Below are 27,789 nucleotides of genomic sequence, written 5' to 3'. Positions count from 1 at the left end.
CTTCTATTTTGGCAAGATTGTTGGTCTGTGTGACACAGATTGTACTCTGAAGTGCTGAAATGGAAGAAGACCACCCTCTGCCCTTTCTCCCTGCTCCCAAACCTTAAGGCTCCAGGCAAAGCTCCATGAGTCACTCTTTTTTTCTTTAACCCTTAAGAATGTTGTGCCTGATTCAAGCAGCGTTGCCAACTCTTATGATTTTCTCACAAGTCTAGCAATATTTCTTAAAGTTTTTCTTAAAGATCCAGCTTCTGTAGTCCGTTAGTTACATTAGAATCCCCTCTTCCTGTCTCCCCCACCCCTCAAAAAAAAGAAAAAAAGAGTTTCTAGCCCAGATGGCTGTGAAGAAAAGCTTGGAAATATGAACCCTAAAGACCCAAATCAGGCCCAAGGGGAGCTATTCGGCAATTGCTGCCACTACCCTCTACCTGTTTTGGGGTTAGGGAATATGGGACTATACTAAGGGGGCTAGGGGAATGGGAGCCAGGAGGCCCAGCCCCTTCAAACACAGGGCTGTTTGACTCAATTTTGTATCACAGATTCCCCTGCTTAGGTAGATGCTTAGGGGTGCCCTAAGGATTTTTTAGTGTCCAGACAGTAGGAGGTTCCTGGGAGCAGCCCAAGAACTATGACAAGTTGTGGAGAATGTGGGCAAGAGATCAATCCTGAGGTAAGAGGACCTGAGGGGGGAAAGAGTATGGTTACTTTGTCTATGTGTAGTCCCCCTACCCCCCTGTTCACTGGCTTAGTATGAGACTGTTCAAGATAGGGGAATCCTGCCTTGCAACTTTATGAAGTTATGAAGTCAGCATTGGCTACAAGGAAATAAAAGGTAAAACACAACTAACACCTAATTTAACAAGGTACGTGAATACAAAGCAAAGGTCTCTCTCACCATGTGTTCCAGCAGTCTTGCTGTCTGAACCTCTTTCAGTCAAGATCTCTTCTTCAGTCCAATGCTGCTTCCTTTGTTCTTCAGATGTTGATGATGCCACAGGGAGAAAGCGGGGAAGAGATAATTTGGGGCATTTGTTCTCTCTTATAGCCCTTTCTTTTGTGCAAGAATCATCTGCAGATGATGTTCAGGAGACAGAAAGTCTGTGTGGACAGGGACCTCAAACTGCTTTGTCAAAATGCAGATTTTTTGCTTACATCCTCTCTCCTGCTGAAGAGTGGCCACTTAATCAGGGGAGGTCCATTTGATCACATTGGCACCTGGCACATTGGCTAACCTTTTGTCTCTGGGGAACTGGTTTGTGACTGCCCTCCGGAACATGTTGGGACATGTCCCAGTAATATCACAAAGTGGAATCTTATAACTTTATATACGATACTTGTATTGCCAGGCATGTTTTACCAGGACAATAATGATCTGCAAATCATGAGTTTTCAAATGATACCTCACAAGTCATACTTTGTACAAGATTTACCATAATCCTCTAAAAGGGGTGAACTTGGGGTACAGACTGTCACAGCATAGAAGGCCTTACTTTTGCCTTCTTGCACTGTAATGTCATTGAGGCCAAAATAAACCCATACACAAATAAAGTGTAGTAAGATTTATAAGCTGATTTGTTTTTTTCCCTTTTGGCTTCAGAAACCCCCCTATGAATTAAATTATATGCTCTTCTTTAATCATCCCCTTTCCGCTATTTGTCTGGATGGACAGTGAGGTTTCAAAAACTCTTATTTCAATTATTTTCGTGACTTCCTTTCCCCCAACCATTTTCTCTCAAGCTGCAGTTCCGGCATACAATCCCTGACCTAGAATGGATGATCACTCTCCACTGGGCCATAGTCTACCACCATGTTAGTTTGTTCCTCACCATCTTAAACTGGTGCCTTTGTCACCTGGAAATCTCATTTTACGGTATGCAGTGCTGATGTGACAGGTTAGCTGAAGTCTTTTCCTTCTCCCCAATGACTCTAATCATAGAAATACAATTCATTCTCTAACAAAATTACTATATTTTTCTAGAGTGCAGATAAGGTAGGAATCAAACAAATATTTTATTAGTTGTCTGCAAACCCTAAGACATCAATATTGATCTCTGGGGACTTTCTTCCAATTTTTATTTGGATGTCATTTCAGTTATTTAGCACAAACAAAACCATTTTGTTTTAGTTCTTATCAACATCGGTGCCTCTCTTTGCAAACCTCTTGAATCAGCATTCCTGCCTCAGTGATTATAGATACGCTTGATAGGAAATGCTGTGACTGCTATTCCTATGTGGGCATCTTATTTCCTGTGCCACCCATTCCTACGTGCTGAATCAGAGGAAATAGCCTTTTGACATAGACAGTTCTGACCTCATCACTATGCTTCTGCCCTTCCTTAAGACTGCCTATTTTTGATACGAGAAGCAAGAGAATCTTTACACATACAGAGGAGAATCAATGTGGGTTAAATAAAACAGACTCAGAAGGCTGAAGCTAGGGAACTTAATTTTTCCAACCTAAGGCCAGCCTATAAGACCCCAGTCTTAAGACCCCAGTTTCAAGGGCCTGCAGTGAGTTCCCTCTAGGTGTTGCTTATTCATTCTGTCCCATTGGCAGGATGAGTTATGGACCCCATCCGTGCATTATTGACTCTCCTATAATCAAGACCTATACCCCATCAAATACTATCTACACAGAAACAGGAGTCTATACACCATCTCCTGCATCAACATACAATCAAAACGGATTCTGTGGAAATTTTACAAGTAAATAAATGGCAGAATATGACCAATGTGGCATGTAGAAGGAGGCTAATTATAACGAGACAAAGTGGAGGACCAATTAAAGATATTATGATCCTTTCCACTCACAGAGCACCTTTCAGCCAAGGATTTCACTATGTTATAGCCATTAATTCACTAAACTTTACAATACTCCTGCATTATCAGCAAGAGTGTTGAACTATTGTAGCAGAGACAAATTGTCTCTAGGGAAGATTCTGTCCTACTAAAATAAATGTATTTAAATTTTTATTATATAAAAATGGGAGGGAAAAATAAGAATTGTCTGAAATAAGGTCACCCGAGCTGCAGTCTGTGAAACATGAAATCTTTGGTATGTTTTTCACATAAAACACTATTCTAAATGCGAGTGGATCTGTAACCTCAGAGATTAATAAAAAAAAAATCCCTTTCTTTTGGTTTGTTTGTTGTGGTTGCTTTTATTCGGGTAATGAAAATAGAACAAAGCAGACTATGTTCAAACAGCAGTTATTCAGTAGTCTTTACAGATATTGTCTGAATCTAATTGGATTTTAATGAAATGATATTTCCTTTGTGATAAGTACATAAAAATTATGTTTTTAATTAACATCACAAGGTATAAGCTATAGATACCAACCCTCAACTGAAATAATATTACTTTAATGTTTGCTTCATTAAAAAAGGACAGAAGTAATAACAACGTAGCAAGAAACGTGTGTAAACTAACTGGACAATGATTAGTGCTGGCCCCTTTTCATCCCAAGGAGCTAAGTAATTTTCATGATGTCTTTTTCATTTCCTACTGCTTGGTTCACTGGTTGTGTTTAGCTGTGAAAGAGTTTCAGGGTTCATTTATAAGCTTGGAAATTCATTTTGGGGCGGGGATATTAGAAATGAAATATCAATATGCTAGAAAATATAAAGTATACTAGGTTTTTCAAGGAGGTTTTAATTCTAGCTGGTACAATTAAAAATGATTGAGGGGGAGGGATTAAAGCAAAAACCCACCTGGGGCACAGAAGTCCAAGCACAATTAACCCCTGAGGGATCATATTGTTTAGTAGTTACTCCTCTGGCCAATTAAAGAAGGGCATTGATGGGCTCTAAAGAGAGTCCGGAAGGACTGTGATATGTCCCCATCCTCCATGCAGCCGGTCAAGAAAGACATCATCGGAAACATATCACAGAAGAGCAAAGGCCCTCCAGGGGTTTCTTTGAGGCATAGAATGTATTTCCATCCACAACACCTCACCTAGAGGGCATGATGTGACCCACATGTGAAATACGGTGATGCTCTTGTCCCTGTTTTTTTTATTTTTTAATAAATATCAAAATGTCAGTTGCAGTTAAAAATTGTGGCGGTTATAGAATTAAAAACAAAAAATGTGAAGGTGAGAGAAACAGAGACGAGAATGGAACGATTGTTGCCCACACTCCATGCCCGTGAAAGGATTACCACATTGTGGGTAATAGCACAGGATGAGAGGAAGTAGCCTCCACTGAGTCACTACTCCGGTCCTGTGCAGGTGATCAGGGAGGAAAGAGGCAGCAGAAAAGCCCTCCAATATGCCAGCCAGTGGAGCCAAGATCATTAGCAGATTATTTCCGCCCTGCACCAAGGATGGAGCCTGAGAGGGAACAATGACTCTCAGTCACTTTTGCTCCTGAGGCAGTATAACTATACAGTGCCCCTTACTACAGGCTGAGAGTAAGTGCAATCTACTATACAATACAGACGTGCACAAAAATTGCTCTCTGATGAGTACTATGCTATAAAGAAGCAGACAAGGGAAGAAAGAGCAAATGCAGAGAAGGTTCATAGATTTTAAGGGGTGATGGGTTGTTTGTATTTATAAGATACCCATTCTGGCAAAGAATTGTAAATGAGACCTTTCCATCCAATAGAAGTTAGGCTAAGTAGAACTGAAAGAGAGTCTGCTCTTAGTCATTTAATATGTGTATGAAAGGTTAGAACGAAAGCATCTGATGTACTGTATTAAGGCTAGATTGTGATGCCATTACTCACATTGAGTGTCACATAGACTTCAGTGGGATTTGTTGTGGTGTGTTCAATGTAGGTAAGGGCATCAAAATCTGGCCCTGTATAACTAAGGGTCCCCATTGCTGTCACAGGGAATCAACAGCGTATGTTCACATGGTCACTTACCCAAGTAGTAACACAACACAAACCTTCTTAGCTCAGATAAGATTAGGCCATCTTCTTTCAAAAGGGCCTTCATTTGGAGCTCACCGTGACTCCCATAATTTATTCATACCAAAATGCGCTTATCATTATGCATTTGCAGTATCATTATTTGAGTTTGTTCTACTGTAGCATTAGCTTAAACATTTTATAAACTGCTGTGCAGGTGTCAAGTTTATTAAGCAAAGGAAGATTATTGTTGCAGGAAAAGAATATTGGGCTGCATTCACCAGGAGCTTAGTACAATTCTAGATTATTTAGAGGCTCAACTCATAGGACAAATAAGAAGGGCTGCAGATCGTCATTGCTTAAACCACAAAGACCACAAGTGCAAGACTCGAAAGTTAAGGAAATTAATGTCCTGCATGTGCTCAGAGTGTTATTTTTTGAATGCCTCCAATGAAATAGCAACATTCAGATTGATTTTCAAATTCTTAAAATATCAGGGATGTTTTGGGATTGGGCTTAGTTTTGCCCAATTATAGAGGAAAGGACAAGGTGTGAAATTCATGTCCACGTTTGAGCCCACATCTGCAATGAGAAACTTATAGGTGGACTCCCTGAGCCAATGCAGAGCCCAATATATATATGGGTCTGCCCAGACCTGATTGTAAGAGCAGTGCCATTGATTCTAAACCTCAACCTCTGTAACTGAAGAGTTGCTTATAGCACGATTTTGATTCTGGTTGATTTCAGTATTCTTAGTTTTAATAATTTAAATCCAAATTTCTTCAAACAAGGCAAAGTTCACACCCTGCACTCAAAATTATATACATGTGAAGTCTGAGGATTTAAAAGAAAACCATTTTTGAGCTATCTAAAGGCATTTAATACATTTTAAAACATACTAAAATTGTCTTACTTGAAAAGTGCTCTTTACACCATTTTAAGTTGTAAACTCTTTGGGGCAGGGACTGTGTCTTCAAATAGGTTTTATATCGCAGTACAGTGGGACCTGCTCTTGATTGGGATGACAAGGTGCTATTGTAGCATTGTCAATAAAATTAATTAATTAATTAAATAAATAAATGTTAATGTAATTGAAAAATAAAACCAAACTGATGCTTCACAAACTTTACAAAGAAAAAGTAATGGGATGAAATCAAATAGCAGAAATTGCAGCCCTCAAGGAAATCTGTAAGTGACTGAGAATCAAAATGGCTTTTCACTAATTCCATGACGTTATATTAATAAGTGTATTGGCATGGTGTATATTAATGAACCAATAAACAGAAGTTTTGCAGCTACCCTCTGTAGTCAAAAATATTCTATCCCTGTGGTCTTATTTCAAATATGAAGTGGGATAATCCCTGAATCCGTGTTGGTTCACAGCTTCTTGTTCTTGACGATGAATACTGTGCATATGCTAAATCTTTCCAGCAGTGCAGAGCCCTTTCAGTATAAAGGAAGATGCATATATGTGCAAGTGAAATATTGGTGAATAAAGCCTTTCTTGTGAAAAAATCGGAGGCTTAGGAGTCAATCATTTCGCCTTGGAAGCATTCACTCTGCAGCGCAACTGAGTTTGATCTGTAGACATAGCAAGTAGATAGGCATTGATGAGGAAGCCAAAAATAGATAACTGCTTAAAGGCAGTGAAGAAGTCAGGCTAGTGCTTCTACAAATTAAATTAAATAGCTGGGATCCTCACTTTAATAACCTCTTAAGACTCAAAAGACAGAAGCCTAATTTGTATATAGCTGTTTTCTCCAATAAAATTTTAATCTATTATGAATACTCATTTCTGTCTTGACAACAGTTTCAGCAATCAGTTCTTAGCAGCATTACAGAGCCATAGCACTTAGTAAGAGGCACAGAATTGCAAAGGAATGGCTGTGGTTAATAAAGCTTCTTCAAAGCTCTGAAATATTATATCCCAGAAAGTGATTACAAATCAAGGAGAACATACATCCTTAGAAGAACTATTCATTGAAATGTATCTTGGTGCTGTAACTGTGGATGTCACAAAAATACCTTTAGAGAGTGGCTAACCTTGTCTGGAAATAGGAATTGTTAAAATACAGCCAGGTTTTCCATTTCAAAATGTTGCTGATTGGGAATGTACAACTTGTCGACTGAGTATTTGGGTAAAAGGAGCATATTTTCAGAATACAAAAGGGATGAGAGTGGTGAGAAAATTAAGGTGGCAAAATAGTCATACAAAAGGCAAAAGTACTTCAAAAATAAACCTGTGTGCGCTGGGAATGCTAGTCCCAGGTTGCAACTAAGATTCACATTTCTTGGAGTGGAGAACCACTTCTAACACCGTAAACGCATTGAGATACAATCTCAAAACACTGAGCAAGTGACCTTAATGTTCATTCTGAGCCAAACAGCTCTGATTGTGCCTACGCTCATAAGATGTTTGTTCCTGGTAAACACCAAGCAAATTTTATGTGGTGTTGAAATACATCTTGAACAAACATTTTATAAACCAAAGGTCATGATTCTCTGACGATAAATAAACTGAATGTCATATGAAAAATGGAGACATGTGAGGTGACCTGAAACAAGTTCCTGAGATATCAGGCAACATATGAAAAAAACCGAAGACTGTCGTATGATTTATTTTTGGAAATATTTATTTATTGAAAATGCTGTTGAATCCCAAAAGCTTCCCAAATTTTAGCAAATGGAATGGAAATTTGCACCAGCATAACTACATCTATGTATTTAATTACAGTGACACAAATTTCCCTCTTCTAAACAAGCCCTCAGGCTGTAGTCATGATACTGCTCATTAGAAGAGTTCACATTGCTTGGGCATTCCTGGTAGTTGTCCTGATTCCTTGGTCTTTCCAGAAATTGCCAAATTTAAGATTTAAAAGAATGAGAGAAGTTTTTTACTGTCTTGTCATTTCAAAAGGTTTCAGTAATGTTTGTGCCAGATCAAGATGCTCAAGTCATATTTGATTAAGCTAAGTATAATCAAGGAAGTAAATTTCCTGGCCAACCCCAATCATTAGATAACAGAAACAATCCCACCAAATTTGGACCACCCATCATGGTTTGCAATCACAGTGCTTGCTCATGTAAAGTAATTATAAATGTGGCTATCCAATCATAATTCTTCAATATTGATGCTGGTGGATTAGGCAGTGCATTGCCACTGGTATGCAATCTTGCTGTTTATTTTTTCTGCATTTTGTTAGAAAGAATACAAAATGCTGAAACACAGATGAGAGGGATTGCTAAATTTTTCACCTGTAGCAGTGCTGGTCAATCCTCTGAATCTAATTGACTGATAGAGTATGAATTATTATTTCAGCATAGGTATCTGCATATTAATAACACTTAACAATGCTACCTTAGAGCATCAGTGATAGCAGATAATGGACTGTAGATTATGAATAACCATTGACAAGGCTCAAGTGTTCAATGGCATGGGGTATTCTAACAGATTCAGCTGGTTTTCAATCAGTTTTGACTGCCTGCAAGTATGATACCTTTCTCAGTAGGGGTCAGAGTTTGCAACTCTCTGCCATGAACCTGGACAAGTTTTGAGACAGATTGTTGTCACTCACAGCTGTTTGTGTCTTAAAAGCTGCTAGTAAACAATTGTCAAGGAACCAGTCTCTGGTATCCCTAAGAAAAATGTGTTGTGAATGTGCCAATCATTTTGATTTCTCAGATTTATTTAGAAGCTTTTTTTACTCTGAACTTTGTTGATGTCATTGTTAAGGTTATGCATTTCTTAATGTATTTTCATATGGACCAATCTCTTTTTAGCTATGTTGTCTGCTTAATTCTGCAGACTTCAAACATTTGCTTCACTACTGTATCTTTGACTTTACTTCGCAATCATTGTGTAAACCATTCTAAACAGCACATTATACCAAAAAAATAAAATTAATTAGCATGTGTCAAGGTTCCTTCCCCACTCTGAACTCTAGGGTACAGATGTGGGGACCTGCATGAAAACCTCCTAAGCTTATTTTTACCAGCCTAGCTTAAAACTTCCCCTAGGTACAAACTATTTTCCCTTTTCCCTTGGACTTTATTGCTGCCACCACCAAGCGTCTAACAGATATATAACCGGGAAAGAGCCTGCTTGGAAACGTCTTTCCCCCCAAAATCCTCCCCAAACCCTACACCCCCTTTCCTGGGGAAGGCTTGATAAAAATCCTCACCAATTTGCATAGGTGAACACAGACCCAAACCCTTGGATCTTAAGAACAATGAAAAAGCAATCAGGTTCTTAAAAGAAGAGTTTTAATAGAAGAAAAAGTCAAAGAATCACCTCTGTAAAATCAGGATGGTAAATACCTTACAGGGTAATTAAATTCAAAACATAGAGAATCACTCTAGGCAAAGTTACAAAAAGACACAAAAACAGGAATATACATTCCATTCAGCACAGCTATTTTATCAACTATTTAAACAAAACAGAATCTAACACATATCTAGCTAGATTACTTACTAAGTTCTAAGACTCCATTCCTTTCTGTTCCCGGCAAAAGCATCACACAGACAGAGAACCTTTGTTCCTTCCCCCCTCCAACTTTGAAAATATCTTGTCTCCTCATTGGTCATTTTGGTCAGGTGCCAGTGAGGTTGTCTTAGCTTCTTAACCCTTTACAGGTGAAAGGGTTTTTCCTCTACCCAGGAGGGATTTTAAAGGTGTTTACCCTTCCCTTTATATTTATGACAGCATGTTTTACATGAAATGGAATAAGATAAAATTAAATGCATATTGCTTGTTGCTGAAAAAGCAAACTTACACTACATTGCAATGAGATTCCATTCTGACTGTAGGTTGATGTACTGAGTAAAGGGTACAGTTTAACACTGGCTGTATGATTTGGTTTGTGACTGAAAATTTACAAACTGTAATAGATGCATTTCTAGAACTAGAATAATAAGTATGTGTCAACTAAGGAACTTAACAGTAATAATGTCATTAAGAGTAGCAATGCTGCGAAGCGCATCTGCCTGAGCAGGCATTGTGCGGAGCTGAGGAAGAAGAAAGTCGGTTATATCTGTTGGAAAATATAGTGGTGGTTTTAAGCTGTATTGGTCAGATGATTGGTGATCAAATGATGTATGGTTGTGTGGGAGGAAGAAATGCTGCTCCTCTTGGTCAATGTTAAAGCTATGTTTCCTATGTACTTGTGTTTTGAAATGGATGGATGGTCAAATTCACCCAGTTCTTTCATAGATTCATTCATAGATTCTGAGGCCAGAAGGAACCATTGTGATCATCTAGTCTGACCTCCTGTATAACACAGGCCATAGAACTTCCCCCAAGATCATTCCATTTGAATGTGGACTTTGTATAAAAGAAAAATATAAAGAAGTCAAGAATAATAATAAATAATAGCTAAATCTGGCAATATACTTTTAAGTATAATGCCTTTATTTTTCAAGATGCTTTAAAGAGGAACTTCAGATGTGATTCTTGTTTAAACTACTGGAATATCACATGTTGCCTAGTGAGATACTGTAGAACCTCAGTACTGCACGCTAATGCCTGGGAGACCCATTTAGAATGATTGAATTTTGCAAATGAATGCATGAAGGGAGCAGTCTGATGATGAAAAGACAGTGCATCATAAAATGTACCTTGTTCATTTATTTGACAATTGTGGTTCAATTTTAAATATTTACAACAATGTTTGATACTGGACTACTAAACATACCACAGAGTATTTAGGGGAATTGATAAAGTCTCAGTGGCTTCATTAGAAGTTGTCCCAAAGCAAAACCTCAGATCCTAACACAACTGAATTTTGGGAAGATTCAGCTCTGGCTCCTTATTTTGTGTATGTGGCTCGTGTTTAAATATGATCCCTCTCTACTTGGGTCCCTACAGAGGCTAGAGACTCTCATACGGTGACTCCATATTCCTCCCCACCCCCTCACTATCTGCTTGAGCAAAAGCCCAATTAAGTTATTGAGAGTCTTTTTCCTTGACTCCAGTGGGCCTCAGATCATGTGCCCAGATCTGCACAGCTTGCTTTGGAGGAGGATATTAATTCAAATACAATTCTGTTCACAATAAGTGGGCTTCCAAATTGTGCTCTAACTTCAGTTTCCAAATCATCTCAACCTATCAAGCCCCGGTGCTGAACACATTAAAGTAGTCTAATCTGCAGGTGTTAGATTACTCTAGTGTGTTCTGTGTCTCAATGAGACCATGCAAAGTTTCTATAATATGAAGAGGCTACCTATGCTCGAGTACCAGCCCCCACTGCAGGGATAACCAATGAAAAATAGTCATATCCCACTGCTACATTATTTTCTTGATCCCCTTTTGCCTCATGCTGAACTTTGTATCAAGCTAGAGACAGCTAAGCCACCAATGACCCTACAGTTTTACCCAACCAGGTTTTGTTATACATGCAAAGCCAGAGGCATCAACCTTTTATCAAATCATAGATGGTGTAAATGTAACTAACCACAGACCTCACATTAAACAGCATGAAGGTATGAACCAGATCTCTCTCCACTGTTATCCTGCGTTCCTCTGCCAAATGCCAGGCAATTGAACAGATACCCACATCTGTGCCTGTGATGCTGAGCTGTTTGTGATGCTGTCATAGGTATGCAGTTAGGTGCAATGAAGAGCTGTATGATGCCCTGCGGTTTGCACAGCACCTGCCTCTGTAACATGCGTCTTATCATTTCTTCATCCCCATTGGCATTAAATTAACCAGAAAATGTAAAACAAAAAGAAATTACAAACATACTGTATATGGGGCCAAATCAAGTTCATCTTAGCATTTTTGTATATTGTTACATTTCGTTTTAGTTTCCCTATCTTCAAGCCATATAACAGTGCATTTTTAAAATGTCAGTTTGTTGTTATGCTTAAATTAATAAACCTCTTGGCATAATATTATGTCACAGACATTTGCTACTCAAATTGTAGGATAAATTAGTAAAAGCCATTAAAAGGATGCACTAAAAAGTCTTCATTTCCACTCCATATTTGGTTGGATTTTCGTTACTGCTCTTTCTATTTTTTTCCCCATTCCCAGATCAGTGTCTGTTTATATTCTACTGATAGAATTCCAGTCACAGGGCCAGTCCTCTTGAGATTTACCTGACCTAGGACGCACTCTAAACTGCTTTATACAGATAACAAGCAGGTCTACTGACACTGAATGCACTGGCTTAGTGGCTCTCACATTTTAAATTATGCAGCTGATAATGTCATCCGATAAGGATCAACAATCATAGGGAGTTTTGTCACTTCAGGTTCACTACTCACTCATAGTGCAATGGGAACCTTAAATCTGAAATGGCTGACTTTGTGCAATTTTTATCTGAACCTTAAACATAGCACTAATGCCATTGTTTACATGGAAATCATATATGTAAAGAGGGGAAAATAATCAGAACAATATACTGGTTACTTATATAACGTCTCTTTCTTATACTTGCCTTCTTTTATATTCTGTTTTTGTCCTCTTAAAAAAAATCTCTTTTTTGCACCAGAATTATTGTTGGCGTTACTGACCATGTTCAGGATGGTGGTGGGATTTGAACATGGCAACATTCAGCAAAGCACTTAAGCAAATGCTGCACTTTGAGTATGGGCTTAAGCCTTGTCCTGTTCAGCAGTATACTGTAGGAGACGATTAACCTGAAGTTCTTTGGTGAGTTGGGAATATTTACTGTTTGAGTAAAGCAGTAGCAGACTCTTTAATCTCTCTTGCAGACCAGTTACTAAAGACGGACACAACTCCACATCCGTGAGGATTATACTGCCATTACTCATAGTTTACTTTGTGTCTGTGCAGCGCATAGAATGAAGTGGACCTAAGCTCTGATTGGGACCTCTAGACACTACTAAATATACTTAATACATACAAGGAATACAATGAGGGCCACAGTTTTGTGATAGGAAATGTCAGGAGAAATTAGCGGTCATGGAAATATATTAGGGAGATATCAAAATCACTGACTGCAGACAGCCTTCCAATAGTGAAATGTTACTGAAAATCACAAGGACAATGCAAGTTCTGTAATACAGTGTGGTAACAATTTGAGCATATGATAGACATTGCCATACCTGATCTTGGGGAGGATCATCCTCAGGCAGTGGGAAAAAATACGAAATTTGCATAAAATTATGGGAGATTTTGTTGATGTTTTCATTTGTTATTTTTTGATAGTTTTTACATTACACTGTGATGTTCACTCAGATTTCTGTTCATAATGATTTCTAACTCAGTTCTAATGAGTGCTACTGTCTCTTTAAAAGTCACAGGTAAACTCAGGCAAAATATCAGCCAGAAATCTCTGTGAAGTTTGAGCAACAAGTGAATTGGGAGATCCAAGCTCAGATGAGGGCTCAGATGAGGGCTCAAAGCTCCACTGCTTTGAGGCTTATGTAGACATGTACACCTGTGCAAATCAGAATGGTCACATGTTAACCACCTTGTACTGGAATAAATAAAAGTGAACATGCAAAACAGAAAAGAACCAGGTCCTCAGACTACTTCTCCTCAGTCCTGTAATAGGCAGGAACGATATGTATGGAACCTCCAAGAGTCAGGTGCAGGCCTTACACCTTCATAGTTTTCCCTTCTTAGGAGGTATGCACAATAGCTTACAATTGCAGCTGAAAAAGGGGCCCATCTTTCAGTGTGATTGTTACAGAGGAGTGACTTGGAAATAAAATGAAACATTTGAAGGATTAATGGACAGAGAAACCCCCTAATCTTCTTCCAGTCTAGGCAATGTGACAGGAACGTCCTGCTTTGGAGAACAAATGGGCAAAGAGCCCATCTTGGATAAAAGGGGGTGGAAGAGAATAAATACAGTGTTTTTAAAAAATGGCTCGTCTCCAGTTGTTAGCTACTCAGATCACACACGGCATGCCCGAATAAGCACACAACACACACATTGTGAGAAAAATTGGCGGAAAGCCGCAAATTTATTAAACCAATAGCTAAGTATGTAAACTGATTATAACACTCTTTGTGTTGAAACACAACAAGCAAGCTTTGCAGTTTAAAACTTTCTAAGGTCCCATCCTGAACCACACGACCAAAGTTAAGGAGTACAGACTGTTAACATTCTCTCATTGTTTCTTTGTACTTCCCCATCTGTCTGTCTGTATCCACTTCTTGTCTTTTGTTTTATACTTAGAAGTTCTTTGGGACAGGGATCATCTTTGTATTCTGTATCTGTACAATACCCAGCACTGTGGGGTTCTGGTCCATGACAGAAGCTCCTAGGCATTACAATAATACAAATAATAAGAAATAATAGTAACATAACAAAAAAATTGTAAGATTTAAAAATTATATCCTGTGTGACAGTAAAAGCAAAGTTGTGTGGGAACACAACAATGTTTGAGAATGAATGACTCTTAAACAGGCTGTATCTGTTAAAGAGTAATTCATTCTGCATAAATACTGAGCAGGATGGTGGGCAAATATGAAAGGTCCTGGAACCAGGCAGAAGAGCCTAGGAAATTGGCTCTACAGCTATAGACACAAAATTGGGGGAGTGGGGGTGATGGTAAATAATGAAGCAGGCATGTCACTGATTCAGAATGAACTGGATTTCCGTGTAAACTAGGCACAAGCAAACAATATGCCTTGTAATAAAAAGGCATCTTTTAAAAAGTGGAAGTCAAATCCTAGGAGGTAAATAGAAAGGAGCATAAACACTGCGAAATTAAATGTAAAAATGTAATAAGAAAAGCAAAAAAGGAGTTTGAAGAACAGCTAGCCAAAAAGTCAAAAGGTAATAACAAAATGTTTTTTAAGTACATCAGAAGCAGTAAGCGTGCTAAACAACCAGTGGGGCCCCTGGACGATCGAGATACAAAAGGAGCACTTAAAGACGATAAAGTCATCGTGGAGAAACTAAACGAATTCTTTGCTTCAGTCTTCACGGCTGAGGATGTTAAGGAGATTCCCAAACCTGAGACGTCCTTTGTAGGTGACAAACCTGAGGAATTGTCACAGATTGAAGTGACACTAGAGGAGGTTTTGGAATTAATTGAGGAACTTAACAGTAACAAGTCACCGGGACCAGATGGCATTCACCCAAGAGTTCTGAAAGAACTCAAATGTGAAATTGTGGAACTATTAACTATGGTTTGTAACCTGTCCTTTAAATCAGCTTCTGTACCCAATGACTGTAAGATAGCTAATGTAACGCCAATATTTAAGAAGGGCTCTAGAGGTGATCCCAGCAGTTACAGACCGGTAAATCTAACATCGGTACTGGGCAAATTAGGGTTTAAAAGAGGACTGGATAACTTCATGAAGGTTAAGTCCATTAATTGCTATTAGCCAGAATGGGTAAGGAATGGTGTCCCTAGCCTGTTTGTCAGAGGGTGGAGATGGATGGCAGGAGAGAGATCACTAGATCATTACGTGTTAGGTTCACTCCCTCTGGGGCACCTGGCATTGGCCACTGTCGGTAGACAGGATACTGGGCTGGATGGACCTTTGGTCTGACCTAGTATGGCCATTCTTGTGTTTTTATGTTCTTATATAATATGGATAAATGTAAATGTATACATCTAGGAACAAAGAATGTAGGCCCCATCTGCAGGATCGGGGACTCTATTCAGGGTAGCAATCACTCTAAAAAAGTTTGGCTGTTGTGGATAATCATCTGAACAGGAACTCCCAGTGTGATGCTGTTGCCAAAAGAGCTAATGTGATCCTGGGATGCATAAACAGGGGAATCACAAGTAGCAGTAGAGAGGTTATTTTAACTGTATCCTTGGCACTGGTGCAACCACTGCTGGAATACTGTGTCCTGTTCAGGTGCCCACAAGTCAAGAAGGATTAATAAAGTGGAGAGGGTTCAGGAAGAGCCTGAAAATGATTAAAGTATTAGAAAACATGCCTCATAGTGATGGTTTCAAAGAGCTCAATCTTTTTAGCTGAACAAAGAGAAGGTTAACGGAATTGATTACAGTCTTTAAGTGTCTACTTGGGGAATAAATATTTAATAATGGGCTCTTCAATCGAGCAGAGAAAGCTATAACATGATCCAGTGGCTGGAAGTTGAAGCTAGACAAATTTAGACTGGTAAGGTGTAATTTTTAAATGGTGAGAGTGATTAACCACTGGAACAATTTACACAGGCTCATGGTGGATTCTCCATCACTGCAAATTTTTAAATCAAGATTGAATGCTTTATCTAAAACATATACCGTACTAATTGTTTTAGGGACGTTCTATGGCCTGTGTTATACAGGACAAGATGATCATAATGGTCCTTTCTGGCCTTGAAATCTCTGAGTTTAAAGTTTGCAGGCTCTTCCGTCAGCCAAACTGACTGTTTTCTGGCTGGTTTCAGAGTAACAGCCGTGTTAGTCTGTATTCGTAAAAAGAAAAGGAGTACTTGTGACACCTTAGAGACTAACCAATTTATTTGAGCATAAGCTTTTGTGAGCTACAGCTCACTTCATCACTTCACTTCTGGCTGGATCCCACAAAGCCTGGATTATGAGGTACCCAACTCTCCATCTGAATTGTTTCTTCCAAAACTGTCCCAGAGGTAAGGTTAGCATCAGCTGAAAAGGACCGTCTCATATGAACAGCACCTACCTTGTGAGGCATTTTATCTTGAGTCTTACAATATTTAGCATCTTATTTAAAGCTCCAGCCCCTGGGACCAGTAATGACATGAGAATCTCAGCATTTATTATTTTAAGAGTAAATTTCTAGTCCTTATGGTTGTAGAGAAAAGCTTGAACATGTAACCTGACAGCACCCTAAAGACTGAAAACCTAGAAGGCAAATAAAAAAAGAATTGCTCCCTTTTTTTTCAGTCTCATGATTTTGTGGGTGGGACTTGCCTCCCAATTTTTGAATGTTTGGTCTGGGCAATACTGGAAATATTGGTGGAAAGCCACAACTTTATTAAACTCATAGTGAATTATGTAAATCATGTTTAATGAAAACAGTTGCAGTTTTTAACCTCCTAAGAGCCAAAAGGCTCATCCTTGACCAAAACAAAGCACTCGAGCATATGCTGTATCATATTAGCTGCCTATAGGCCGTGACAGCTAATTTGGGCCTCTCAGTAGCCGAAGGTTGAGGGTCTTGTTATAATGTGATGGGAACTAAATGTTGCTCCTAAACCTCAACCAGTTTTTAGTTAATCACCACCCACCTCTCTATGCCACTTACAGGTTATGAGGGAGTAGCCACAGTACTCCTGTGCAAGGATTAGCCTGACCAAGATGCTACTGATGAATCACTCGACCGTCATTCCTCACGCTATCTCTCAAGACCCCCCTGAATTATTTGAAAACAGCAACTGGAATTTAATAAATTATTTGACTGGTAACGGACAAGGTAGAACAGACTCGTCAGCTCATTCAATTATAGATGGTCAGCTCTGAAGTACTGAAATAGCGAGGACGTATTTTTGCCCGTAGATATGACTCCGAACACACAGATCAGTCATTGAGTAGAGTAGGCTTTATTTTAATGTAATCACTTTTCAGAACAGAACACGACACTTTTCACCAGATCCCTCGGCCTATCTCTCAACACAAGGATGAGGGGTGTGGCAGCTGTCAATTTTAACTATAGGTTTCCATTGCGATTTTTGTTTTAAAGAAAAGCTTTGTTTTAAAATATGAAATGTCTGCATCTTTTAAAACTTTCTTTTTTTAAAGAACTTTTCTTTGAGATTGTGTCAGAGCCAAAGAACCTGGAGGATCAGTGCGCTTATTACGCACGGATCAGTTACACACTAGACCATATCAGCTCCTTTGGAGTCATCATGCTCTAATTTCAAGGCCTCCTGTTCACATACTGTGAGGAGCTATTATAGACTATTGTGCCAAGGCTTACTTGGAGGAGTGGGGGGCACTTGAATGCATGGATTATTGACCCAATAGACTGTAATGGTACGTCAATTGTCAAGGCCTATGTGGAGATATTTTTCTATGCGGATCATTAACAAAGAGGCTGACACTCTATCATGTCAACGCAGCTGCCAAAATGTACGCACTAACTCTGCATACTAACATTCTTTATGAAATTCTGAATGAGCACTATGGAGCATGCCCTCTCATGGCAGTCAAAAGGTCATAAAATTCACTAAGTTATTGTTTATTTAATAATTATACACATGCTTGCATTGCAGAAGAATCAGTGATTTTTTTATCAGTGAATATTTGTCAGTGAATAAAGACAATCTATTTAAAAACTAGTCAACAGAAAAAAGTTTTTAATAACAATATATAATGCCTAGTTCTTTCACTGCACAGGTCCTCAGTAGACATCAAAACACTTTACAAAGGAGGTAAATATTATTATCCTCATTTTACAGATGGGAAAGCTGAGGCACAGAGCAAGAGACTTGCCCAAGGTCTCCCAGCAAGCCAGTAGCAGAGGTGGGGAATTGAACCCTGGTTACTCCCAAAGTCCTAGGCTATTGCACCACCCACTAGACAAGACCGCCTATTACATATTAACATGTTCAAAATGATGGGGGGGAACCTTCCATTCTATAAATGCATCTGTGAAAATAGGGCAAAAATCCCAGTAACGTTCAATCACATTTATAAATGAATTTGATTTAGCCATGTTCTGTGCATGTTTGAGTTCTTACACTAATGCTAGTGGAGAACAGATTTTAAACTTGCATGCCCAATAACTGTGGACAATGGCTTTTAAACTCATGAAGGTGAATGCTCCCAATGAAGATAATCTAGTTACAGGGGCTAGGAAGACCTGATTCTCATGGCAGGGAGAGAGAGTACTCAAAACCCTAGAACAGTGGTTCTCAACCAGGGGTATGCATACCCCAAGGAGATACATCAATTCATCTAGATATTTGCCTAGTTTTACAAGAGACTACATGAAAAACACTGGCAAAGTCAGCACAAACTAAAATTTCATACAGACAATAACTTGTTTATACTGCTCTATATCCTATACAATGAAATGTAATACAATATTTATAGTCCAACTGATTTATTTTATAATTATATGGTAAAATGAGAAAGTGTAAGCAATTTCTCAATAATAGTGTGCTGTGATACTTTTGTATTTTTATGTCTGATTTTGTAAACAAGTTGTTTTTAAGTGAGGTGAAACTTGGGGGTACAGAAGACAAATCAGATTCCTAAAAGGGGCACAGTAGTCTGGAAAGGTTGAGAGTCACTGCCCCCAGAGTTCTGTGAAAAGGGCAATTAAATCAGCCAGGAAAGAATCTGAGCAACTCCCTCAAAACTAATGCAACAAATGTCATGAAATTAGTTTGTGTCAATGACGACAGTGACAATGGGAAAATTTCAGATCAGTAACTGCAGTGCACTCAAACACAGCATTAGGGCCTGACACAAAGCCCACTGAAGTCAGCTGAGAAGCTCCCATTGACTTCAGTGGGCTTTGGATCAGGCCCTCAGTCTGCTGGAATGGAATACAAAAGCCCACATAAATGTAAAGATTCAAGTTAAATGAAGATTTTTGAACCTTGAGGTTTTGGGAAGAAATTTGTGTTGAGGGGAGTTGTTCCACCTTATTGGGATATTAACTCATTCTTTGTAAACATTATTTTCCATTTCCGTGTGTTTGTGTGTGTGTGTGTGTGTGTGTGAGAGAGAGAGTGTGTAACATTTTGTATAAACAGATAATAAAACAAAATTGGCATGGCATGAGGTACTTCTAGAGACAATGACATAAAATTAGAGCTGGTTGCACTCTTCATTATGTATAATATTCTTCTATAAATGTAGTCCCCTTTTTCATACAAAAGTCGTTATGAATGCATGGGGATGGTTCTCTATTAACTGGTTTCCAGTTTGGAAAGGTTTTACTAAAGGGATTGGACTTTAAAATTACAGCAGCCATATACAAGGCTTTGACATTGGAAGATCCATTATATGAGTAAAACTTTCCTATACGTGCATTCTCTCAAAAATATTACCTGTAGGTATGGGGAGTCTGGTGGCACCTTAAAAACTCACAGATTTATTTGGGCATAAGCTTTCGTGGGTAAAAAACCCACTTCTTCGATACTTGACAGTAGGTATGGGTTAATGTAATTAGCTGATATAATCCTATGTTAACGGTATCTTCCATCGGTGCATATTTACCAGCTTTCTCTCCTGGAGAATCTGTGTCTGTGACCACAGCATCATACACTGGGCATAGAAACAGGCCAATTATGGGAGGAGTGAATCATAACTGTGATTCACTATGCAGCAAGTATAACTTGACTGACATGGTATCAACTAAATTCTATGGGAGCATTTGTTAACTACACCACTTCATAGAGTCCAGGCTGGATCCCCAACAGACCCTACATCTGGGTGAGTGTTACGTTCAGGGGTGCAATCTAGATTGGTGAAGAGTTGTGTCACCTTTTACCCTGAATCTTAAGTGCCTTAATGTGGCGGTTCAATGACAAGACAGCACAGAGCTTTTAGCAAGCAAGCGGCTGGTCTGCTAACGGGCTTCCGCCTGACAGCTTTCCACCTTCCCCTTTATTCTTTCTCTCCCCCCGCGCATTACATTCTCCAACAGATAAAAGGAATACACTGGCTTTGTTTAACATTCTTATTTACCAGTTTCTATCTACCGCATTCCTTGTTCTCGGGCCTTGAGCCCAGTCCTGGGAGGCTTCCCACGATTCACGACATCTGGGCGAGATTCCAAGGTTGATGCCCTTGAAAGGAGCTGTGTGTGCACAGGTCCAGCACAACACTCCAGGTGTGCCCTGAATGTTGCCAAGCGCATAAACCTTGTATGAATCCTACACCTTAATGCTTTGCTACTGTAATTTTCTGCCTGGGATGGCCACAGTCAGCAACAAGCATACACTTTATGTCTATTTATTGGGCAGCTTTGGTCCAATGCTTTGTATTGAGGAACCTACCTTCAGTATCATATACATTCACTGGTTTCCACCAACTTTAGTTAGCAACTGGTAAGGTGACTCCACACTCTCCACAGCTCCAAATTTCCCCCCAAAAATATGTATTTTGAAATGTCCAGCCCTGCCCTGGAATAATTAAGGTTCAATGCTCCTCTAAAGAGTCAATATCCCACAGTTTGTTACTTTAACTGGAGTTACCAAACAGCTCAGTTCAAACAAAGTACTGGATTGTTTTAGATTAAAAATAAAACAAGTTTATTTAATTCCAAACAGATTCCAGGTGGGTATAAGTATTAGAATTAAAGTCAGAAATGGTTAAAAGAGAAATAAACATAAAACACTGTCTAGTAACCAAAACTTAACAAGCTGAACTTGGTTCACGGTATAATCCTCACCACATATTTCCATCAAAATAGCTGACTGAACACCTGAGTCGGGATTTATCCCTCAAAGTCAAAGGGCTAGTACTTTTGTCTTCTTAGGTGAAAGATAGATAACTGGAGTTTCTTTGCCCCCCTCTTTTATACTCCAGTGAGCCTTTTCAATGGATTCTTCTGAGGGTTACTCCTAACTAAAGTACATCCAAGCCATAAGGAAGGCAACATGGAGTTTCCTGATGAAGGAAGTATCCTGCTAAAATGCAAATTATTTAGGTCCTGCCCTCTCCAGTGTAATTCCATGAACATTACATCTGTGATTGTATATCTCCTCCCACACTGTGATAATGTGAGGTTTGCCTCCACCCCTTGTTAGCTTGATGAATCTGTTTACATGATATGTAAAAACATCCTCACTGCCTTTAAAAGTACTTTGGCAGTAATACCCAGGTGGAAAAACTGCATTCCTTTGTCTAGGGTGGAGTAACTCCCACTTGGCTGGCAAACACATTTTAAGAATTATAATTTCAGTTTATGTCCATAATATTTCCTGCACCTACATTGTGTGAGGATTTTATTAACCAGTGAGTCATGACCTTTTCAGTGACACTTATCAGATCCATTTCATGACAAAGAATTGGGATACACTTGAATTAGTTAAGCCAGCTATTTTTCATTATCTGCTATCTTGGTACCCCTTGCCCTCTGCCCTTGGTCTGTTCTTAATGTCACAGGGAGAATAACCTCATTTTAGCTACCGGCATAGGTCAACCAGGACTTTTTCAGCCTTAGTGAGTTGTTGTTGCTTCTGTTTTTGTTTGTCTGGTTTTTGTCAGTTTGTTGGTTGGTTGTTTTTTTGTTTTCTATCACCTTGTTAATAAAGTCTCATTTCCAAAATGGACGTAGTACAATGCCTGATTAGACTAGAAGAAAAGAGAAATGGGACACTGCAAATATTTGCAGGCTGGGCAGTACGATGATGAAGCAAAGGGATATCTCCGTCAGGTAGGCATGAAGAAGTGTTTTGGAATGGAGTTCATTTGTCTGATATAGGTTCAGATATGCTCCTGACCAACATCCAAAGTAGTGTTTAGTTACCCATCTGGGTGGGGTGAATGGTTATGCCATTCAGTTGGCATTTCCTATGGCAGAAGTCCTCTGTAGTATAATGTGGCAGCAACTTAGCCACTGCAGAGCAGCGAGTGAATGTGCCATAGAATGGTCCATAAGTTGTTAGGGAAGTCCTTTTATACCAGGCACAGACTGGAGGCACCTGTCATTTGTTCAGAATTGTTCACATGAAGAAGGTATTGGTTGGGGGATTTGGAACATGACCTGTATCCACCAAGGTGGGACCCATCTGAGGTCTTTGTATGTTATTCAAGCTAGTTATAGCTACATTGTGAGGAGGTAATCACATTGGCTAGTTTGACTCTGCTGGGCTATGAGGGGTTGAATTGAATAATAAAGGTGTGGTGAACCAATTAAGTCATGTGAAATTCACAAATGTTTCCATTAGCAGCTGGTAGTTGCCCATGTATCCAAGCACATCAAATAAAGTGACTCCAGTGATGCAAACCCACCAAAATATTGTGATGTTATTTTTTATTATTATTCAACCAGCTTTACATGAAATGTGTAGCATTTTATAGGATATTAAGGGGAACATAAAGTGCAGTGCCTCAGGTAGGGATCTCTATTGCTGTAACTCCTAACTAAGCACAAATATTGGCTGCTTGTTAGAATGCTTTAAAAAGATTGGTAGAGCATTTACCAATCCCTGTATTTGCTGAAGCTAAAGGAATGTGCTTCAGATCACTTTAACATGCAGACAACTGCATTAGTTATCTGTAAGTCAATGTATTGATTTTGGAATTGCTTGTTTATAAGAGTGTAAAGGAATTGTCTACAGACAACTTATTCAAGTTCATATCTTTATATGTCCTCTCCCTTGTGGTCAGCAACAGAGCTGTGAAGTGTACTAACAAAAGTCTGGCTCTGAAAAGGTGGAGGCCACACGTTTGCCTGAGACACTGATGGTTTGAAACACTTCTTTTCAGAATTCAGCAGTATCAGTGACTGCACTGAAATAGCTCTGTACAGCCGGCCTACTTGATTATTTATACCTAATTATGAAGCTGTGAAACACTTTCAGGTACATTTATGAATCACATCCTATAGGATTGGATATGTATTTTATATTGTATTGAAGGCATTTGGCTAGTAGCGCAGCTGTGTTGAAAATGCTTTTCTTCCACACAAATGGGTCACTTGGGCCCAAATGTTCTAAACATCAATAAAACTAATCAGGGTTAATGCTGCAATGAGTATTAAACTGAAGATTAAGCTGAGAAAACAAACTGTGAAGCGGGTTCTTCTTATTCCTCAATTACCAAGTAAAACTGAAGAAGCTTACCATAATCAAGTGATGAGTTGAACTTAGAACTTACAATGTATAGCCTTATGAGAAAATAGTGATATTTATTGATGGTATTAATGTTTTTTAATAGGCTTAGACCTTTATAATACCACCGACATTTCATTTTATGGAACATGGAATGTAAAGGCTGTAAAGTCATGATTAATATTGCTAACAGTAATAAGTGGAAATGTAATAGTCATTTTTTGCTCATATTTGCTTATATTATGTGAATGCCTTCAATGTCTTAAGAAACCCTATAGGGACATAATTTTCCTCAGGTTTTGAAATTGGCTGTCTTATGAAAACATTGCACTGAGGGACACAAAAGAGTTCAGATAATCTACTTTAACTGTTAACCGCCCAAATGCTGTGACAAACACCTGGAGGCTCCTATTCTGCCTGCACAATTAGTTGCATTTACTAATCCCTCCCAATATATATGTCACTGTGCAAAGTAGGATTCCACAATTTTAATTTGCTAATCACCTTACTTCAATGGAGAAGATGCTAGTCATCCACAGGAATCTGTAATGACCCTGAGACAAGACTGAATAAAATTGAGACAAAGCTTTAACAAATAAAGGAAAACAGAAACACCTGGCAAATGGACTTGTGAAATGTACTGTCACCTTTTATCTGTTGTAACAGAACTGCATAATAATACTTCCTAATGTAACTTTTATAGATTCAACCATAAAAAGTCCATCTCTGTGTGAATAACCCAATAAGATATGTGAAATATTTGAAAACAGTCCTACAGTAAGGTACAAAAGGAAAAGGATAATATGATTGTAGAAAGTTTTCACCAGTTAATCTTGGCTAACCTGAAGAAAGCTTATTATCAACGCATCTATGCTTCAGTGATCCTTCTTATACTTTTTGTTGTCACACTTCCTTTTTATGGTTAAGTGAACCTCAAAACAATGACAAAGAAATATGCACAGAATCACATACAGCTTTACAGTAAATAGACTGTCTTCTCAACTAACAGAAGTGATGGCACTTAATTTTATGATTTCTCCAATTTTTTTTCTTTTTGTTTATGTCCTATTTCTGCTTTCTTTTCCAGTTACAGTGTGCGCACATATCTGCTTCTTAGGAAGGCCACAAAAGACAGTGCATCTTTAGCACCTCAACACTTTAATAGCTACAAAATAGGGAAAAGGTGAGATTACTGTCTCTTTGCATTATATTTCAGCAACTGTTCCCTTATTGGAGAAGCTTTAGCAGTTATCCAGGAAAAAGTAGATTTTTCTAAAATATTATGTACCTCTATTTATCCTATCTTTCTCTTATAAACATTAACCATCCCTCTTGTGTTTCAGTGTAGAAAAAACATTTTTGACACACTGGAACTGATAAGAAAGACTATGGCGTGTCACTTCAAATAAAAAGAAGAAAATTCTAACACTTTGGTTGTCTCCTTTTGGCCAGTTCTAAAAATGGAATGATTATCAGGGAGCATTGTTAGAGCTTTCAGTGATATTTGATTCCTTGGCTAGTGGTTTAACTCTGCCACATTTTTAGTACCTTTTAAATGTAAGAACTTAGCCTGTTTGTATAGTTTTTGGAAGACATTAGTTTTTGAAAACAATATAAAATAGTTCTCAAATGTATTCTGATGATTATAAAATTTCAAGGGATACAGACTACCTTCCCATACATGAGCATACAACTCCTAATTGTGCTAATGAGAGTCTAATAAAATGTGCCTGAAGAGTTCAGTCCTGCTTCTGAACCACTCAGATCAATGGGATCTTGGTCATTGATTTCAGTGAGAGCAGTATCAGGCCCACAAAAAACTTACCCATGGATCTATCCATAATTAAAAAGACATATTTAGCCTTGTTCTCTCAGGGCTAGATGTTGACGACCTTTCCCACACGGGTGAGCAGTTACAAGAGTATTTCTATTGACTTCAAAGAGACTATTGCTGTGAATAACTTCGTATCAGTATAAAATATTGACAATCTGGCCCTTTACCTTTTAATGGCAGCATTTTTCATTGCAGTTTGTCTCTTCATTGCAGGAAAGGAGGAATCTAGAACCGGAATCCCTGAGCCATTTTTAGGAGCAAGGGGATTTATTGAGAGGACAAAGGTACTCGTGCGCCCAAAGCAAATACTTATTTAGCTGATCTGATGGACATTTACACACCTTTTCATTCTGAGCTCCCTGTCAACCTTACTGTTCTGAGCACCTTCCCTTCCCGATAGGGCTCTCCACTTCCTCTTATGCAGGAGCAAGAATAAAGCAAAAAATGTCATTTGGATAAACCCAAACATTCTATTTACTTATGTACTTACTGTGATTTACATTCTATCTTACTATGTACTTATACGGCACCCATCATTTAGCATCCAGGACTCTCACAGACATTAATTGATGTATATTAACAATGGTGTGAATAGGGGAAATATAATTAGAGCTATTTTATTGAGGGACAGAGATATTAAATGACTTGCCAAAGTCATACAGGAAGTCTCTGGAAGAGGCCAGAACTGAATCCATGGCTCCTGAGTCCTACTCCGATGCATTAATCACTAAGGCGATGTCTATCTTGCACACCACCGGCAGCGTTGCGTAGTGTACATGTAGCTCCAAGCCACAGTGACAAACAGGCTGCACCCACACTGTGGTGTGTAGCTACAAGCATCAGTGTAAGGCTCTGGCAGGGGGGTGGCAGCAGGAAAAGCTTCCAGCAGCTCCTCCACTGCCAGGGCCTTTTCCCGGGGCTGGAGTCTTCCCTTCACCACTGAAATGACTCTGGCAGCTCCCTGTGGCAGGGAGCTGTGTGGAGAGCCATGCAGGATACCTACCCCCGGGGGTCAGGAGCGTCTTTACTCTACTTGCCCTAAGCTGTGTGTCACTGGCTAGATAGGTATTTCTACCCATGCTGGGGTGTGTGTAGTGTACGTATCATGCACACTGCTGTAAGGAGTGTGCAGTGTAGACGTACCCTTAGCCATGAGAAACAATAGGTGAAATTGATTAGAAATATTAACCTATTCAGCTTCAGCTTTTGTTTTCTTTCTTTCTGTCTTTGTCAGGCGAAAGCACTCCTTGGGGGTAGAGACCATCTTCTAGTTCTGTTTGTACAGAACCTAGCACAATGGGGTCTTGGTCCATGACTAGGACTCAGAGACGCTAGGTTAATGCAAACAAAGAATAATAAAATAGGAGCAAACAATATAAACAGTGAAAAGTGGATCTTCAAATCTTTCATATTAATATAAAATGTTATTAGTTACACAGGTAAATCTTTTTTTTTTCAATGACTGTGATCCTTTTAGATTTGTGAACTACTAACCACCACAGTTGTAAATCTTGACCCGAGTCAGCTAAAATCTGGTTCTTGTCAAGACAGCTCAATATCCTTTTGCCTTTTTGGTGCCAGATTTTCCAAAGTGATCATCCTGGAAATGCATCTAAAAATCCATAATGGGAGCAGAGATGACTGGCTGCACATTTTTGTATTAAAATGTAGCTGAAATATGTCAATACTATTTTTAAATATATCCAAAAAGTTGTGTCATCAAAAGGTGACTTTTTGCTGATGCAGCAGTGCAATCTCATATTTTACTCTGTGGGAAATATAGACTTATGCAATATTGTTTTAGCGATAAATGACATGTGTGGAATTACTTAGATTAACAAAAGGTGAGAAATGGTCATTGCTGCTTGCATATATTTAGAATTATGCAAGCAATAAAATATAATTAATAATATGAATACCACACCATACAAACACATCACTGCCAGTTATTCTGCAATCAGACTTCAGAAGATAAGCAGGGTTAGGCTTTGATAATAGTTGAATGAAAGCCTAGCAATTCTGCAAGTGCCAGCCTTCTCTCTGACCCATCACTGAATCAAGGATCCAACACTGGAGATCCATGGTGCTCTCTCACCATGAAAAGACTAATTTTTCAGGTGAGAAATAAAACTGAAGTCCTACTAAAGCTGTGCGAATAATCAACACTTCAGTTCTGTAGCTAAAATGAAAAAATGAAATTCAGAGTGACGGAAAATTTTTTTAAAACCTTTTTGGCAAACATTTTGGGGGTTTTTCAGGGTTTTAAATTTTTTTACTTAAAAAAAAAATAAAATTGAGGGAAATTGTGACATGAAACACTTTTCTGAAAACAAAAGACAAAACATTTCATTTTGGAAATGCCAAAACAAACCTTTTTTACTGAAACAATTCATCTCAATTGACCCAGATTTGCAGATTGTTTTGGTTGATCTGAATCTGTATTTTTCTA

This window comes from Lepidochelys kempii, chromosome 1, assembly GCF_965140265.1.
Source record: "Lepidochelys kempii isolate rLepKem1 chromosome 1, rLepKem1.hap2, whole genome shotgun sequence".
Classification (NCBI taxonomy): Eukaryota; Metazoa; Chordata; order Testudines; family Cheloniidae; genus Lepidochelys; species Lepidochelys kempii.
This window is presented reverse-complemented; position numbering follows the sequence as displayed.